The sequence below is a fragment of the Ailuropoda melanoleuca genome, chromosome 9 (assembly GCF_002007445.2).
Source record: "Ailuropoda melanoleuca isolate Jingjing chromosome 9, ASM200744v2, whole genome shotgun sequence".
NCBI lineage: Eukaryota > Metazoa > Chordata > Mammalia > Carnivora > Ursidae > Ailuropoda > Ailuropoda melanoleuca.
In genome coordinates, this window is record NC_048226.1 from 10,448,159 (window position 1) to 10,467,359 (window position 19,201).

General features: G+C 45.8%; 1 long non-coding RNA gene across 2 annotated transcripts; it reads left to right on the plus strand.

Annotated features, from left to right (window-relative positions):
* The first annotated feature begins 648 nt into the window (after window positions 1-648).
* Window positions 649-18,743, plus strand: LOC117803716. 2 transcript variants are annotated; one of them, XR_004627694.1, is made up of 4 exons: window positions 649-2,717; window positions 16,247-16,427; window positions 17,180-18,522; window positions 18,599-18,743. It is a non-coding gene; the product is annotated as an uncharacterized LOC117803716 (long non-coding RNA). The 2 variants fall into 2 exon arrangements; XR_004627693.1 differs by lacking the exon at window positions 649-2,717 and having other exon boundaries at window positions 9,614-16,427.
* Window positions 18,744-19,201: the final 458 nt, after the last annotated feature.

The window sequence follows — 19,201 nt, forward strand, 5'->3', positions numbered from 1 at the left end:
GCACCTTCGCTTTACCTTGGCCAATCCTCGGAGGTGCATGTAAATCGAAAAGTCTGCAAGCAGTTTTGCAACTCCGCCGCTGGCGGTTGATGGGAGTGGGCGGGGAGGTCCTCCTTGCTGCACACGGGCCCAGAGTGGGGTGTGGATCCAGCAGGACTCGGGCTAAAAGGAAGTCCAGCCCCGTGAACCTTCTGAGATGCACAGGTGGAACGGATTGTCCAATTGACGTATTGTCCCTGTGTCCCAACATTGGCCGTGGCTTGTGTTCTTATGTCTCTTTAAAAATCATATCGCCCAAACTCTGCCCTTGCTGCTTTCATTTTAGGCAAAATCAGGGCACAGGAGTAAGTAATTTCCCCGAATGTGCAGTCCCACCCTCCAGGGCTGGTGAGCAGGTGAGCAGTCCAGAAGAGTTTTATTTTTGAAGATAATGATTATAAACACATGTAAATAAAAGTAATGTTTTGGTGAATGTGGGGGAAAAATCATTTATTTCTGTCTTTTAAAAAATTCTTTTTTTTTTTAAACATGCTTCTGTTTCCTAAAAGGCATCATACCTATTCTTTTTTTTTTTTTTTTTAAAGATTTTATTTATTTATTTGACAGAAATAGAGACAGCCAGCGAGAGAGGGAACACAAGTAGGGGGAGTGGGAGAGGAAGAAGCAGGCTCACAGCCGAGGAGCCTGATGTGGGACTCGATCCCATAACGCCGGGATCATGCCCTGAGCCGAAGGCAGACGCTTAACCGCTGTGCCACCCAGGTGCCCCGGCATCATACCTATTCTTAATTGGGTGAGCAGATAAAAATACATACATTTGTATTTCTCCGTCTTCTGACACTTTGGATTTCCCTGGGTAGCATTTCTGTCACTTTAGTACCAAAGCAGCAGTTAAAAACATGGCGAGGACTCCTGGCACCCAAGGCTGTCAGGGAGACTATTCGATGTGACAAGGGACACATTTTCGATCCCTAAAAATGAAGCCGAGTGTTCTTGTGTTCAGGTCTGTCGCCTCTGTGACTGCCTTTCTCTTTGTGCTGGGGGAGCTGAGCTCTGGTGGTCACGGTGGTCAGCTTAGCTCTGTCACCTCCTGGTTGTTCATTAATTTTCTTCTTGCCTCCCTCTGCTGGCCCCTGACTCCACCAGGCCATGCTTCACCAACCCTGGCAGGATGTCGCAGATCTGCAAGACCTCTGTGAGGGCATACTCCCTGAAGTCAAAACCCCGGTCACTCCCAAATAGAACTCTTGTGCCAAGCTTATGCCATGAGTACTGTCTATACCCTTCTACCAGCTCCTTCCTTTGTTGGCTTCCCTCCATCCTCATTCAGGGGGTAATAGAGCTGAGCTCTACACCGCCCCAGGCCAGAAAGATCCAGTCCCACCTGTGACCACCGGCTGTATGTTAATTCCTGTCTTCCTGGACCCTATTGTATTTTTGGGGGGAGTGGGGTCTTCACATTCTATTTAAACATTTTCCTTCTCTGGAATTCAGAAGGCCTTAGGGCCATTGTCAAACATTTCTCTATCTCAGATGTTAGACCAAAATTGGGTTATATTTTCTCACTAGATATAGAAAGGTGTGACGTGAGGTTCAGAGACAGTGACTTTGACTATTCATCCTTTGATTGGAGGTGGCCTTGGACCTAGGGGTGCGAAGGTGGATGATATGAATATGTTTCCAAAGGAAGAAATGGGGTATGTTGGCTCCCCGGGGCTCTGCTGAGATGGATGACCACAGACTGGGTAGCTTAGAACAACAGATTTATCTTCTGGCTGTCGTGGAGGCCAGGAGTCTGAAATCAGAGTGTCGGCGTGCCACGCTTCTTCTGAGACTCTGGGTAGAATCCTTTCTTGCTTCTTTATAGCTTTTGATGGTGGCCGTTGATCTTTGATATTCCTTAGCCTCTGCACCGCTCCCATATGTGACTCTGAGGTCACATGGAGTTTTCCTTCTGTGTCCTCTCTCTTCCTCTTAGAAGCACACCATTCATGTTGGGTTAGGGCCTACCCTAATGACCTCATCTCCCTTAACTACATCTGCTAAGACCTTGTTGCAAATAGGGTCACAGTCACAGATACCAGGGATTAGGATTTCAACACAGCCCTTTTTGGGGGGACACAATTCAACCCATAATATCGGGAGAAAAAGAGCAAGGGATCCTAAAACAGTCTCATGGTATGAAGAGGGGGAAAAAAAGAAAAGAAAGGATAAGAGCCTTTGTCCTCTTTAGGGTTTGGGGTTGGGTAGGAAGATTATGGGATGTTGTTGGTCAGCGTGTCATTCTTTGCAGAAGTGCTGCCCTGGGACAGTACTGGTTTTCTTTCTAAATAAGTAAGGGGATAACTGTGTTTCCATCTGTGACATGGTGCTTAGGCTGTGGGAGAGAGACTGATTGCATTAATGAATAGCTTTGAACAAACCCTTTTCTGATTCTGGGCATAGCTGAGTGTAGGGATTGGCCTGGCTGAGTATGGCATCAGATTAAGGGAAATGCATGTAAAAAAAAAAACCAAACCCTAGAAATACACGCGGGTGAGCATTATGTGTGTGGACATATAGAGAGAGTGTATGTCGTATATCTCTCCCGTTCCTTCCACCCAGGACTCCTTAACAGGAACCAGGCCCAGTAAAATGTCCAGCTGGCCCTGTCCCCTTCCTGAAGTCCTGTCTGATTCAGTGAGCCTGGAAGAGAATGTTGTCACTGTGCCAGCCAGGTACGTGTTACTTTAGGACCGGACACCTGCATTCTAATCTGATTGTCTCCATGTTTTTTTGGTGGGGGCGGGAGCTGTCTGATTCTCGGAGTTTCTCAGCATTGGCATCTTTTAAAAGACTTCAGCTTGTTCTCTGCCAAACTAATTAACTTGGACAACTTCTTTTAAGTGCTGTGAGCAACATCGACTTTGGTAAGGTGCGTTCTTGGCCTTCACGGAGTTCATATATCCTAGCGGGAGGGATGGCATGTTTCTATTTTTTTCACTAATGACTCATTCATTAGACTGTCTCAGGTCCTGGGCCAGGCAGCAGCTCGGTTCTCTGGGAGCCCTGCAGCTGGTCCAGCCGTATCCACTGTCCACAGGACAATGAGGTCTCTGCCATAGAAGCCAAGTGTGGGGTCAAGGTGGGAGGAGGTGTTGGAGATGGGCTTGGGTCGAAGAGGAGAATGTTTATGGTGGCCGATGTAAAATGATTTTCTCAGCCTTGGACAGAGTAGATCCAAAGGGAATGAGATGTCAGGCTAATGGGGCAAGTATCTGGCTGGGAGAGCCTTCGTAGGTGGGATGGGAATGGGAAGCCTAGGACCAAGAAGGGCCAGACTGGGAACACAGGGCCACAGCCATATACACAGCCAGGGGCATGTCGGGGCCAGCACCGGAAGCTGCGCTCCAGCCAGCAGTGTGGGGGCTGTCGGCACCTCTCTTGGCGAGGCTTATATCCCTCCCCCCTAAGCTTTGAAACAGTGCCCTGAAATGCTGCTAGAGGCCACTCTGCCAGCATATGGAAGGAAGCAGCATCAGGGCATCCTCAGACTTAGCTAGAAGCACGCATGGCTGCATTGCATGACATAGCCAAGGGCCTGAAGGACGCTGGCTGTCCCAGAACACTGTGCTCACCAGGATGGGGGCAGTGGGGGCGGAGGGGGAGCTCTAGCTTCCATACACAGTGGCACCTCTGTGTTCAGCCTCCCTTCTGAGTTCTCTTCAAATGAGATTTCTGCAAGATGAGCTAAAATTAGGAAAGGTCCTATCGTATTTGACTTTTTTTTTTTTTTTTTTTTGGTAAACCCTTTAGCCTGGCCTCGGATGTATCAGTTCTGGATAACTTGAAAGCTGGTAACAGGACAAACTGTGTTCACACACAGGAAATGTCTCCAAACAGAAAGTGGGCGTGCAGTTTACAGTTTGAAAATTGGACGGAGGCCATTCAAAATTCCCCTCCTGTTCTCCTTGAGAAGGACTTGGCACGGTGCTGAGAGGGGGCACTCCTCCTGGAAATAATCACGAGGGTCCAGAGGGAAGCTGTCTTCTGAGCAGAGCTGACCGGCCGCTGGCACGAGGGGGCTGGGAGGCTGGTGGGGCATCTCGGCCTCTACTGAGCTGCGTGCCCTCCAACTTCACATCCTGTATAGCGGGCACGTGGAGTCTGGCCAGAACGCCTCTGGCCCGTTGGCCCGCACCTGTTGCCCACAGATGGTAATCCAAGCACGGGCTGAGACAGCTCAGGAACCCCGTGTGGCCTCATCACTCGGTTCTGCCATTAACTTGAACTTCAAGTTCATGGTTGTGGCTTTTGTCTTCATAAAGAGGCCTTACTGGTTCACTTATTACACAAGGACTACATGAGTTGAAAATCTGGAAAATATAGAGAAACATAGATACAACTAAAAAAAACCAAAAAACAAAAAAACAGAAGAAGCATCATCAAAAAATAAATAGCCAGGACCTGGAGATACACTCTCAACATTTTGGAGCCCTTGCTTTCAATCTTTCTGGGTCAATCCATGCTTCTTTGTGACTTTGAGGACAGAGTTCAGGTGACCCTTGAACAATGCAGGGGTTTAGGGACAGCAACACCCACCTACCTCCCCCACTATCGAACTTAACTACTAATCCCCTCCGGTTGCCCGGAAGGACACCTTACTGATAGACGTAGACATAGACAGTTGCTTACCATACGTCTTATATGTTACATGCATTATATACTGTATATATCGTATATACCGTATCCTTACAATCAAGTAAGCTAGAGGAAAGAAAAGGTTATGAAGAAAATCATAAGGAAGAGAAAATACATTTACAGTACCGTACTTCATGGGAAAAAAAAATCTGCGAATAAGTGGACCTATGCAGTTCCCATCTGTGTTGTTGAAGGGGCAACTGTAATAGAGGAAATCGGCTTTGTGAAGTCCATGTCTGCTGTGTGTGAATCTCGTGTGGCTTTGGGCCAGTGACTTCACCTCTCCACGGTATCTCTCAGATTGGCGAGGTGTTTATACCTACTTCGTGCTAAATGAGCTAATCCATTCAGAGCGCTTAGCCCACGCCTCTGCGCTAAGTTACTCTTGTTACACATTCTTCTTCTTCTGTAATAAAATCAGATCACGTTGCACATTCTGTTTAGGAATTTACTCTTTCCCCTAAAGCCATTGTGACTACTTTTCTGCAAGGTCAGATGGTCTTCTTTGGTGTCATGGTTATAAAGAAAAATCACCCTCCTGTTTCTATAAAAACAATACATATTCATTGGGAAGAAATTTATTACTTTATTTTATTCATTTATCTTTGAAGAGTTTATGTATTTATTTATTTATTTATTGAGCACACGAGTTGGGGGAGGGGCAGAGGGAGAGAGAACCTCAAGCAGACTCCATGTCGAGCGCAGAGCCTGATGTGGGGCTCAATCCCAGGACCCTGAGATCCTGACTGAGCCAAAAGCAAGAGTCAGATGCTTAACCAACAAAGTCACCCAGGCACCCCCATTAGGAAGAATTTTAAAATGAAGAAAAGTTCAGATAAAAATCTTTTAAGAAATGCCACATCTTACCATTCAGGTATAACTGACTTTTGGTGTTTGGTGTTCTGGGTGATAAGTAATGACCTTCCTCTCTGTTTCCCCCCTCCCACCAGTTAATAATCAATTGTGTAGTAGACATGTTAGCCAGCCACAGGAGGGGTATAACAATATCAGCCTGGAGTTTGTATGGAGAAATTTGGAGTTTGAGTGACAAAGCTCATTTTGTGGCCAGATTCAGGCTCCTCGCTACTTTGCTCCTGGTCAGAATGATAGGCTGTCTGTCTCTGCAGGGATGCACCTGCTTCGGTAAGCTTATCTCCTGGAGGGGCAAAGAATGCGTGCATCCTGAGGACTGTTCATGGTAGGGGAGGAAGAGGTTGGGGCAATCTGCTAGGCTTCCTTTCACAACTTTACAGAGCAGATAAGTCTCGCTAGCCCCCTTTGGGGAGGACTGAGTGAGGAAGTCAGAAGAGCGGATGGTTTTTCTTTGTTTCTTCCAGAAAGTAGAGTTTCCTCCTCTAATCTGGATCAAGGTGTGGGTTCCGAGAAGACAAAAGAGTAACTCCCCCTTAGAATTATCATTAACAGTATATCATTTCAGAGTTCTTTCTGTTCTTCCTTGGAAAATCAGCTGGCTGGCTAGATATACTTTGTAAAATCTGTGTTCTTAAAATACAAAGTAGAAAACTTTGCTCAAATTTGACAGAAGACTTAATTAAAACTTAGAAGTCACTGTTTTCTACCCTTGAGTGTTGCTGTAGGAGGATCCAAGGCCGGGCTGCTTTGTCCTCCTCTATAGATTATATGCTCATATGTAAGATGCCAGAGGAACTCTTGGTATCTGACATAGACTTACACCACAGTGTGTATTACTGCTGCATGAGGTGTGTTCAGTCAACAGATTCAATTCTTTATTAGTCTCAGGAGAATTTTCTTGTATTGTCTCTTTGATCTTTCTTGGTTCTGTGCTATGAGTTCTCTGCTAGAAGGACACCAGTTATCTGTATGTTGGATTGTCTTTGAACTCCATACTTGTTTTTGATTACTTGGATCCCTTGTTTTTTTTTTTTTTTTTTTAAAGATTTTATTTATTTATTCGACAGAGATAGAGACAGCCAGTAAGAGAGGGAACACAAGCAGGGGGAGTGGGAGAGGAAGAAGCAGGCTCCCAGCGGAGGAGCCTGATGCGGGGCTCAATCCCGTAACGCCGGGATCACGCCCTGAGCGGAAGGCAGACTCTTAACCGTTGTGCCACCCAGGCGCCCCTGGATCCCTTGTTTTTATCTGTATCCACTGTTTTTATTTTAACTTTCCTGTAGTCAGTAAATTGATGTGAAGCCATCTTTCTTTAGCTTGCTGTAGATTTTACTTTATATATTACTTTTCGAATGTTTATTTAGCCCCCAATTTATTTATTTAGGTCTGCAATCTCAATTCTTTTTTTCCTTCTTTCTTTTCTTTACTTTTTTTTTTTTTTTGGTTAATTTTGCCTTTGAGTTCTCACTTTATTGCACTCATATTCATATTAAGTTCTATTGCTCAAAGATCTTTTGAGGGAAATTATTTTCTTGGATTCTGTTTTCCTTTAGGCTGAATTCTTTGTCTTCGCTACAATGTTTCATTTGTCCTTTCCTCCAGGATTCTGTGTTTGTAGAAACCAGGCCTTTTTGTTTGCTTTTTTCCCTTCTGTTCTTATCTGAGTGTGTCTGTGCAGATCTCTCTTGTTCCGGGTGTGGGTGATTTCTTGATTTGAAGCCTTTCTTTTTTGCCCCGTTACTATGAGTTGAAGTTTGATGGCTGGCTTTTTTTTGTTCGATGGCCACGCTTTCTGCACCTTGAGGGCCTACAGAGCATCCGGGGCTGGCTAAGCCATAGCAGGTGGTGTGTAGGGTGCTGACTAGTTGTGGCTAAAAGATGTTGGCTTGGTGGCTTTTACTTCTGGGATGTTTTAAAGGTTATTTCAGGTAGGACCAGTCTTCCTATGTAGGAGTATACACTGCCTGCCCTTGGGCAGTATTCTCTGGCCTCGGATCAGCCCCGGATTTCATTGTGTATTCCTGGAGCCTTCACTTCCTCCCAACAGAAGTAATCAGCACCATGGTTCACGGTCTTTTCATCCTTTGCTCCTTAATGGATGTTTTCGCTATTCCCCAGTCAGAAAAGAGGAATATATTGAAACCTGCTCATGCTTTTCTCCAGATTTGGTGATACCGATGAAAACGCTCCGGATTTTTATTTAGTCACTGGTTCATCATCCTGAGGGTGGTGGTTACAGGGTTATGAACCTTGCTATGCCATACCATTCTGTTCTAGAATCTTCCTTTACTTCCCCTGACAGGCAGTATTTGAATTTTAGGACACTGGATGTGCTTTTTTTTTTTTTTTTTTTTTTGGACTGGCGACTTTTAAACATTTCTGCTCCAAAAATTTTTTTGGTTAGGTTTTGCAAGAGTGAGATTTTGTGCAGAAGTTTGTACCATTTTAATTGAGAAGTACCTCGTACCACTTTAAATGTTTGCGTAATATTCTGTTGTATTTCATTCCCGTATACCTGTCGATAGGTTGTTGGGTCTTCTGTGTGCCAGGGAGCACGTAAATAGTCTGATTCGATTCTCACAACAACCCTGTGAGGTACATGCCATTATTTCTGTTTTCCAGATAAAGAGATGAGGGCTCAGAGAAGTTGAATACCTTGCCCAGACTGACACCAGTTAGTGTTTGATCCTGGGTCTCTCAGCTTTGCCTTTCTCCAAAATCCCTTTCCTTAGACCACACCTCCTTAAGAAATCACAGTCCGGTGAAATGCTGAAGCACGCTTGGTGTTTTCATATCATTTTAACATGTTACTACTTGTAAGAGAACACTGTTCTTTTTTTTCTTTTTCTTTCTTTCTTTTTTTATTTTAACTGGTAGTGATTGTTGAACACGACTTCACTGGGGCCAGAGAACTGTGTTATCCATCTCCTCTTTTGCTATGAGTACCAAATGGCATTTGCAGGAGACGTGAGCTCTGAAAATGAGGCTTCGTACATTCCATGCCCTGTCACAGCGCCCCTGCCCTGGCGTGTTGTTACCTGTATGCTCAGCCCTCGACTGCATTTCTCGCTCTCAACAGCCAGACACTCAAAAACAAGGGCCATTATGTAATAACCCAGCCCTAACAGCCCCCACAAAATTACAGCCTGCTCCATGCCAGTGTGCACAGACACTCTAATTAATGTTTACTTCTTCACCAAATGGTCATTTTTCAAGACCTTAGTACAAAATCACCTATCCCCTCCTTAAAAAGTATTTCACAGGACTTACCAAGAATAACATTTTGATGTTTACTGAAAGACTCCTGATTGGGATATCATTTATTTACTCTGGGTCTCTGTTTTATTGTCCAAAGTGAAAATAACAATGCCTGCCTTTTGTGTGTGGAATGTTCAATGGGTTTTAAAGTGTTGTTGTGGGTTGTGTCATTTCAGCCATACAGCAACCCAGGAAGATTGGTGGAGTATTTCTGACCCACTTTTACTTTTAACTCTTTATTATAAGTTCTCGAAAAATAGCAATTATAGTGCAGTGAATAGGCATGTACTTACCAGTTAGGATCAAGCAGTTGAACAATTTGTTGAACAATACACACACACACACACACACACACACATATATTTGAACTAATACCTGCTACATATTCAACTCTCTCAAGGTGTTCCCAAAATACGTCTGTTGGTATTGCTGTTGACATCCATAACTCTGTCCCTAGCTCAAGCTCTAGAACACTCTGCCTATTTTTTTAGGCAGCCAAAAACCAATGACAAATCTTGCATTTCCTTTGTTAGGTGACTTTTAGCCTCTCTCTCTGTTTCTTTTTCTTTCTTTTTTTTATGATTTTTTTTTATTGTGGTAAAATGCACATAACATGGAATTGAGCATCTTTAACATTTTTTAAAAGATTTATTTATTTAAGAGAGGGAGAGAGAGAGTGGGGGGGGAAGAGGCAGACGGAGGGGGACAGAAGGTCTTAAGCAGACTTTGTGCTGAATGCAGAACCCAATGCGGGGCTTGATCCTACGACCCTGAGATCACAACCTGAGCTGAAACCAAGAGTCCGATGTTTACCCGACTGTGCCACCCAGGCACCCCTAGCATGTTTGACATTTTTAAGTGTATAGTTCACTGACATTAAGTACATTCATATTGTACTACCATCACCACCGTCCATCTCCAGGACTCTTCCCATCTTGAAACACTGAAAACTCTGTACCCATTAAGCAATAACTCGATTCCCTTCTCCCCTTCCAGCCTCTGGCAACCATCATCCTACCTGTTGACTCTGGGACTTTGATCACTCTAGATGCCCCTTGTCAATGGCATCGTACAATATTTGTTCTCTTGTATCTGGCTTGTTTCACTAGGCATCATGTCTTCAAGGTTCATCCGTGTTGTGGCCTGTACCACAATTACCTTCCTTTTTTACAGCTGAGTAATATTCTGTGGCATGTATTACCACATTTTCCTTCTCCATTCATCTGTCGATGGACGCTGGGTTGCTTCCACATTTTCACTGTTGTGAAGTAATGCTGCTGTTGAATGTGGGTGTACAACTTTCTGCCTCTTTTAATCTAGAATAGTTCCTCCCCTTTTCCTACTAGGTCAACTTTTTGAAGATATCAGTCCAGTTGTCATTCTATGGAGTATTCCTTGTTTTGAATTTATCTGGTTACTCCCTGATGGTCTGATTGGAAGTTTGTTTTTTCTTGAGTGGATTTGTTTAGTTTGATGATGTTGGAGAAGTGCTAAGGCATTCATTTAAGTATTTCAGGTTCCACGTCTGGCTGGTCCCTGTTCATGATGCTGAGGGTGACCACTGGGTTGATGTGGGTAGTGACTGTAGGACCTCTCCATGTGAAAGGTACCCTCACTCCCTTGAAGTCGGCAAGTGCATCTTGTTGTTACCCTTTTAACAGATGAGGCTGTTGCCGAAATTCTGAGTAGGTGCTAACTTGCTCACCGATAAGAATCGTCTCTCCCATTTATTGAGTGTTTGCCATATGGCAGGCACTGATGTAGTCCGTGACAGATATTATTTCATTTAATCCTTCCAGTTGTCCCCATTGGCAACTCAGTTGTGCCCTTCTGTTATGAAGACACTTTGCAGACCCTTCCCCATCCTGCTTTCCTTTTCTTGTACTGCTCCCTGCCCATGGTGGCTCATGGCCTTTCCCGGCCAGGCCGGCTGGTTCGACGTGGGCACCGTCTGTCCAGTTTCTGTATCCACGGGGTGAGAACATGGCTCTGGAGCCAGGCTGCCTGCCTTCCAGTCCCGGCTCGACCCCTCCCGTGTGACTCCGGGGTGGTTCCTCACCCTTGGGACTTCACGGTCCTCATCTGTAACTTGGGAATGACGCCTGCTTCGGAAGGTTCTTATGAGTGTGAGTTTCCCCATGTGGAAGGATTCGTGTGGTGCCTGGTACATCATAGATCCCAGCCTCCCTGCTGGCACCCCTGCCGTGGGTCCCTGAAGACACTTCCTCAGGCTTTTTGCCTTGCGGGTTCTGTTGTCATGCCCTATGGAGAAACACACTGCCGATGGCTGAAAATCTGGAGGAGATAGAGAGTAGCAACGATACAGTTCTAGAGCAGGGACCAGTAAACGACAGCCCGCGCACCAGATCCGCCTTGTAGGCTGGTTTTTACATCACGTGTTGGAGCACACGCATGCTGGTTCATTTACAGATCATTGTTTGCGGCCACTTGGGTACTACGATGGCAGAGATGAGTAGTGGTGACAGAGACCACAGAGCCTGCAAAGCCTAGAATACTTACTATCTGGGCTCTTCCAGAGAGCCGATTGACCCCTGCTCTGGAATCTTAGAGTTCTGAGAGCTGTGGTCTCTGATTGTTGGGTCTTGGCTCCCCAGGGAGGATGCTGCTGCTTCCTGGTCAGAATTCCCACCCCCAGCTTTCACTCCCAGGGATGCCACTTCCCCATCTTTCTATTTCTAGTCTTTTTACCCTGAGCCCTAGGCTGACTCCTTCCTCTGGGCAGGCCCCTCCTATTGATCTTAGGCTGACCACCCGTGTGGTCACAAATGTTCTCTTAGCTGGATAACATCTGGGGGTCCCGAAGGCCCCCACATTGGACTTTCCTGTCCTTGGGGTCTTGCCTCCTCGCCAGTCAGTCAAGTAGGCCTTGCTTGTGTTTGACATGGCACCTTCTAGATTGACCCCAGGGAGCTCCTCTGCACCCCCCCCCCACCTGCAGCCACCCTGTATGGTTCTCATCTGTGGTGGAGGGGAGCGTGTGGCCTTCCCTCTATTCGTATTCCTGGCCCTCAAACACTAGCACAGCTAATTGTAGATATTTCGCTTCTGCCAATATGTTTGGGGTCCTGCTGTTTGACCCAAATGGAACTGATTCAACTCCACTGAATGAGAAACCTCATTTCCATAAGCTACTTCTGAGTTTGGATGGCAACCCACCACTTTCCTCAAGTCATTTTCTCTTGCGTGCCGCTTATATTCGTTGATTTATTTCCTGGTTTTTAAGATAGTTTTTATTGATCTGAGGCATTAAATTTAATTCTGATGTGGGAGAATCTTTTCCCTTCTATTTTATACTGTCTCCTAACCACTTAACTCCTTTATTTAACATTTTTAATTAATTTGGCGTGAAGCCTCTGGAAGCGATGATGGCATTTCTCCTTGTATATATTTTAAAATTTTGATACCAAGCCCTGCCCTCTTCTGCCTGTCTTTCCCTTCAAAAATTTAAGATATTTGTATTCTGTGACACCAACCGTATTAATCAAGACCAGTTTATAGAGTGTCTCTGATTTGCCAGGTCCTCTTCTATGGTTGGGAACAGGGCACATATCAAAACACACAGAAATCTCCACTCTGAGGGAGCTTTACGTGGTCATGCTTTTCTCCAATGACATTGGAGCGATGGCTGAAGTGAGTGTGTGTGGCTGAATGTGAAAGGTCCTCCGTAGGGCCGGGAAGGAAGAGAACATTGAGGCGGACCCCAGAGAAAAGACAGTGTCATCAGCAGAGGGGGAGATGTGCTGTGGGAAGAGGAGGGGTGAAAACTGAGGGAAGGAGAAAAGAAAAAGGCCTTGCTGGATGGAGATTGCAGTTAGGTCAGGAAAGGCCTGGAATTCCAGACTCACTATAGTAGGCAAGAAGGAGTCACTTTAGGGTTTTGCAAAAAGCAGTGGGACCTGTGGAAAGAGGTGTTTCAGGAGAAGGGTGGCTCAGTGAGCCTCAAAGGAGTTGGAGACCCATAGTCTGGTCTGAGCACGCAGCCAAAAGTTAGGGAGGAAGGTGGGTGGCTTGGTGCACGAGGTGGCAGGGCCACACAGAAACTGTCGTCCTGTCTCAGAGCTCTACTGAAACACAGAAAACCATGCTGAGAAAATGGGACACAATCTAGCCGCCCAGAAATGAAGCCATCATCATGTGAGATCTTAAGTGGGGTGTGGGTTTGGGCATTTTCACTTGACTGCACGATTCCTAGTCCTGGATTGTAAGCCAGAGGGCATCAGAAGAAAGTGGCTCATTGGGTGTTTGTAGGACGTGGTTTTACCTCCTGGTCTTTAAATATTGGCTTCCACGGCACAGAGAATACACGATGGAACTTCTTGAAGCTTCTGTTGAATATGTTAAATGTTAAGTGTTAAGAGTGACATTTTGACAAGGACAGATCAAACACTTGGTTATGTTTTAAAACCAGACTCTAGTTTTGTGTCAAAGCATCCAGAACTGTCACCTCCTCACAGCCTTCCCTACAACTCAGAGTGTGGGTTTTCGTGTCCAGAAAAACCCTCATTCACCATCATTCAGACAAAGAAATACGTGCAGTCACTGAGAAAATACCCGTGCTTCACCGGAAGGACCTGATGCTTACAGGGAGGAGTGTTGCATTTCGTGGAGATTTTATCATTTTTTTCTTACCTTTAGGAAGTAAGAATTGAGATTCTTTTATCAGCGTGTTCTGCTTCTCTCGTGAGCAGTTGTGTTCTTTCTTCCTGAAATAGCTATTCTCCGTTAGGCATAATTACAACGTAAGTGGAGATTAGGATACGTGACTCTGTTTGGAAAATCTGCCTGTGATGTGTACCTGTGCTATTGAACACAGGCTTTTACCCACATGCAGTGAGTTGGGCAGCCATGTGTCCGAAGGCAATCGCGTAATTCGATAGGGTTGCTGTTATACAGAAGAGCTGTTAGCATAAGAGTTCTACTAAAATATTTATTGCTTGTCCCTGAGCTGGCGCCCTGTAATGCAGGTACATTATGCATCACCACTTATACTGTGATATGCTTGGTTTCTATCACTTATTTTGTCTGCTTTTTTTTTTTTTTTTAAAGCCACCATCTGCATCTTCCACTTTGAAGTACATTAGTTACTATGGAAACAGTGATGTCACTGGTGGGGGTGAGGGTTAGTAACATCCACGAGGACAGTATGAAATCATTTTATTTAATGGTTTGAAATTTATACGACACTTGGGGAAAATTATAGGTATGTTTGGGAGAATGGCGTGCTTATACAATTATAGCTAGCTTGATGTGTGTGCATGTAACAAAAATCAGCATTTGTGTGTTTTTTTAGGTTGCAAACAAAAACATGCCTGAAGATTAAGACAGATATACACAGGAAGGAAAAGGAAGGCCAGGGGGCTGCCCAAGGCTCATGGTTCCAGCAGGTGTATAGAGTTCCCTCTGTAGGTGTGGCTTATGTAAGTGATAGTGCATTTTCCCCCATATAAATATACTGTTTAGGATAGGTCTTTGGCTGAGTGACACTTGTGTTCTGGGCAGTGGTCGATTAATTGTGATGTGCCGCAGAACGCTCAGCAAGATCCCTTGAAAAGGGGCCGGGGGTCCCAGAAGCTTCAGTCTTGTGTGTGACAGGAGAGGCGGCATCTTGAGTCCAAGGAAGGGCCCCCGGATCCCTTTAATAAATAGTGCACAGGGCGCTGTGCAGAGTGTGAACGAAGCTGGCCCGTGTTCTCCTTCAAAACTGCTCTCTTTTTCTTTTTAAACTGATTTTGAGATAATTGTACATTCCCCGGCATATGTAAGAAATACTACAGAAGGACACCCGGTCTCAATGGTAACATTGTGCATAAGTGTAGTACGTTGCCACAGTCAGGAAATTGGCATGGATACAGTCCACCAGCAGACTCCCCCAGGGTTGCGTGCATTCATTTGTATCTGTGCATATTTAGTCTTTGCTGTTTCATCTTGTGGGTAGATTCACGTGACCGCCCCCATAGTCAAGGTACAGAACCATTCCTCTTCATGGAGGCCTCCTGCTGCCCTGGTGTGGCCCCGCCCTTCCCTGCCCCCAACCTCAGGCAGTCACTGATCTGTCTTCCATGTCCATAATGCTGTCATGCTAAGAATGATACATACGTGGAATTGTTCACGTAATCTTTGAGATTGGCTTTTTTCATTCAGCAAAACCCCCTCGTGGTTGCATGTATCCTGGATCCCTAGGATTGCCAGGTGATATTGCTGAGTGATATACCATGGTATGGATGTACTATGCTTATTTAAACAATCACTCTTTCAAGGACATTAGTTGGTGTTCATCTTTTCAAACACAAAGTACTTGGAAGAGAGTTTGAAGGGGTCTGCACAGCACCACCACTGGCAAGCACTTCAAAAGGAACCAGTCTCTGTCTTTTCTCTTTTCTGGTGTTTTCCAGCAGGGCTTCTTCCAGAAGCAGGAAAATTTTCCAAATTATTTAGAAAGAAGGCAGGCAGGCAGTGGAGAGAGCCCACCGCAGCCCAGGGGAGCTGGCTAGCCAGCTGATGTGTCTCCTTTCAAGGGTGGGCCTGGGTATTGGATATATTTAGTTTGTTTGCAGAGAGGAACAGAAGCACTGCGTACCCCGAGACCTGCACTGAAGGAGCTTTATTTCTCTTCCAGGAGTTGAGGGAAGAAGATACTTTCTGTTTTGGATAAAAGGAGCTGTAACACCAGCTGCTCAGCCTCCTTATTCCACCCCTGACCCGCACCCCCAAACCGTTTTGAGGAAAATCAAAACCTAAACTCTTGTTCTGGGACAGATCCTGGGTTTCGTTTGATTGATTTTCATTTCAAAAAGTGTTGCACTTGGCCTTTTAAAAAAATATACCCTGGGATTGTTTCCCCAGTCACATGACAGAATTTAAACACCAAATTCCTTCTCAGAGTGCCTGCTACGGGGCTGTGTTTCTGGTCTGTGGTTCATCGGAAGAGACCGGTGCTGATGGACCCCCAGAATCTGATGTCGCGATTCCCCACTGAGAGACTTTTCTTTACCATGTGTTTTATGCAACCAACAGTCTCTCCCCTTGTCCTCTGCCATTCAAGCTATTGACCTAAAGAAAGGAAGGGTTTTAGCGTTTGTGGTTTAAAAGCCATTTGGAGAAACCTGGTGGGTTGGATCAGAAGCTTCTAGTACCGACCCTTGTTGGTCGGAGAGTCTGCACGGGACTTTCTGTCCGAGCTGAGCAGCGGATGTGAGTCCCCCTGGAAAAGCAGCAGCAGAGGTGGCCCACGTGGGAGACAGAAACATACGTGTTTGGCTCAGACTTCAGGAGACGGTTTTCTTAGCATAAGCAATGTGATTTCTTTGTCTGGCAACCTCATTATTGTTTTCTAGCACTAACCTGGGATGTCATGCTTGAGTAGGGTAACCCTTTGCCCTCCCCATCATCACCTTGCCTGCCTCTTCCTGGCCAGGTCAGTTGCCCTTCTCTTGGGGCCTCCTTTGCAGTTGTCCCTGTTCTGACACCAAACCCGTTACATCAGTGCTTTGAAGAATGGTTGCTCCTGACCGGGGAGCTCAGTTTACAGCAGCCGGGGACGCCAGCACTGTGTGTGGTGACATCTTACCCAAAGATCGTCTTCAGTTGCCTGGAAGGTAGGTAGGGCTTTCAGGGGTTATGCTGTATGAAACATGCTTTGCCCAAAATCCGGCTTAGCATCGGAGAGGTCCGCATCCAGGAAGAGGGCACGTGGGGACTGAGGCTCAGTAACAGGGTGGGAAGTTCACATCTTCCTTCTCAAAGCACACATTCAGCACGTGCTTTTCCTGAGTGGAATTGGCGATAAACCGTTCACACTTCTTATTTTTATTTATTTTTTATTTTTATTTTTTAAAAAACATTTTATTTATTTATTTTACAGAGAGAGAGAGAGAGACATCTAGCGAGAGAGGGAACACAAGCAGGGGGAGTGGGAGAGGAAGAAGCAGGCTCCCAGCGGAGCAGGGAGCCCAATGCGGGGCTCGATCCCAGGACCCTGGGATCACGCCCTGAGCTGAAGGCAGACGCTTAACGACTGAGCCACCCAGGCACCCCCGTTCACACTTTTTAAATAACGTATTGTTGAAGGTGTGCATTTGCTTGTCTCTGTGTTCACAGCTCCCACTTCAGGGTTGAGGCCATGATAGTATTTGGTAAATATTTGCCGAATGAATGAATGATCAAGCAGAGAGACGTGAACATTACTGATATGGGATGGATGGGGGCATTTCCACCCTCCTCTCCCGTGGCCACCCTTACATGACTTTTCAGCCCTCCTCTGATTTTATCAAATACGTGCAAAAAATGTAACTCCATCAAAGCTAGTAAATTATGGCCTCGAAAGAAGTGGAATTTTCTTTGCGATCAGGTGTCACCTGGTATGCCAAGGAGCTGTAATATCACCTGGTTCTTTAAGAAGTTGGTTGGGCTGCACTCCTTGCGCCTGGTGTGTAAGGGAATATGGCAGATGGGCCACCAGCCACAGTGCGGTCCAGCCTGGAGCCATTTTCTGTAAGCAGGTGAGTGGTGAGGACCTGGGAGGGAGCCAGGTGCTCCCGCCCTTTGGATTCCAGACCTGTCTATCAGTGCATCTTAATCCCCAAAGTGCTTTGATGCTGGTGGCTAATAAAATGACTCCCTCCTCCTCCCACCCCGCCTACCTGTTTTGGTGATAGTGGTGGTGGTGTTAGCAACAGGCAGCAATGGCCTGGGTTTCCCTTCCACCAGGTGCCTGGGATGCTTGCTTTGTGAAATTCATCCTGAAAATGAAAAGAGAAACTTGGTACTGAGACTTCCGGTTTGCCCTTTCCCTCCATCAGCTGAGGCATCAGAAGGAAGTTCAGAAGCCCCAGGGTTCTCAGTAGGAGAAGCAGCTCTTTGGGTTCATGACATCCCTTCTCTGCCTGGCCCTCTTGCTGGGATGCTGGGGCTGGTGGATGGTGAGCTACCTTGCTTTGGCATGCTGGGGCATTTAGAAACTGCCGTGTCGGGGACACCTGGGTGCTCAGTGGGTTGAGCGTCTGACTCTTGATTTCAGCTCAGGTTATGATCTCAGGGTCGTGAGATCGAGCCCCGCTTTGGGCTCCATGCTCAGCACAGAATCTGCTTGAGATTCTCTCCCTCTGCCCCTCCTCCCGACTCATGCTCGCTCACCAAATAAATAAATAAATAAAATCTTTAAAATAAAAAAGAAACTGCCATGTCTTCAACATTCTATCCCTTTGCATTTCCTTTCACGTAGCAGTTGGTTCTGTGGGGATTTCCCCTCCCGGTTATGTGTAATTATCTTATTTTATGCCATGATATACCCTTACAAGTTGCCATTGGTCATAAATTCCAGGTTGTGATTTCTATCTCTTATATTTCTAAGGCGATCTTTTCACACACTCTTCACACTCTCGTAATTATTGCATGTGTTCTCCTGGCTTGCATGTACGGTTTGTGGTTCCAGGTCTTTTCTAAGCAGGGTCGTGTGGATGATATCCCGAGAGCAGCATCCTGAAACACCACTTCTCCTTCGTCTGTTCTCTGTGCTGGGCCGGCGACCGTGTGAAGTGCTACGCAAGTTATCGTCTGCTTAACCCGCCCGCTGATGCACGTATAGAGACGTTGCCCAGAGCAGCCACTGTAGCATCACATAAAGTCGCAGGAATGATCAAAATCGTCCCAACGATTGATAAGAATAGTGATGCTATCTAACGCTATTCTAAGGTTTGACATGTATTAATCTGTTTAATTATCTCAAAGCCTTGTGTAATCAGTTATGACGATTGCCTTTATCTTACAGGTGGAGATTCCGAGTTCTTGAGGGTTCGGGAAATGTTCTCGGTGTCACACAGCTTGAATGGCAATGCCGGGCACCGAAAGTGTGCATTCCCACTCCAGAAGCTTTTTTTTTTTTTTTTAATAATAAAAAGTTGTTTTAAAATAAAGAAACCAGTATTAATTTTTTATTATTTATTTTTTTTAAATATTTTATTTATTTATGTGACAGAGAGAGCCAGCGAGAGAGGGAACACAAGCAGGGGGAGTGGGAGAGGAAGAATCAGGCTCATAGCAGAAGAGCCTGATGTGGGGCTCAATCCCAGAACGCTGGGATCACGCCCTGAGCCGAAGGCAGATGCTTAACGACTGTGCTACCCAGGTGCCCCCCAGTATTAATTTTTTTAAAAAGAGTTATTTATTTATTTGAGAGAGAGTGAGAATGTGAGTGGGGGGAGGGGCAGAGGGAGAGAGAGAATCTCAAGCAGACTCCTTGCTGAGCACAGAGCTCGACATGGGAGTTGATCCCTGGGACCTGGAGATCATGATCTGAGCCGAAATCAAGAGTCGGACACTCAACCGACTGAGCCACTCAGGCGCCTCTATTAATTTCCTCAACAGAGATTAT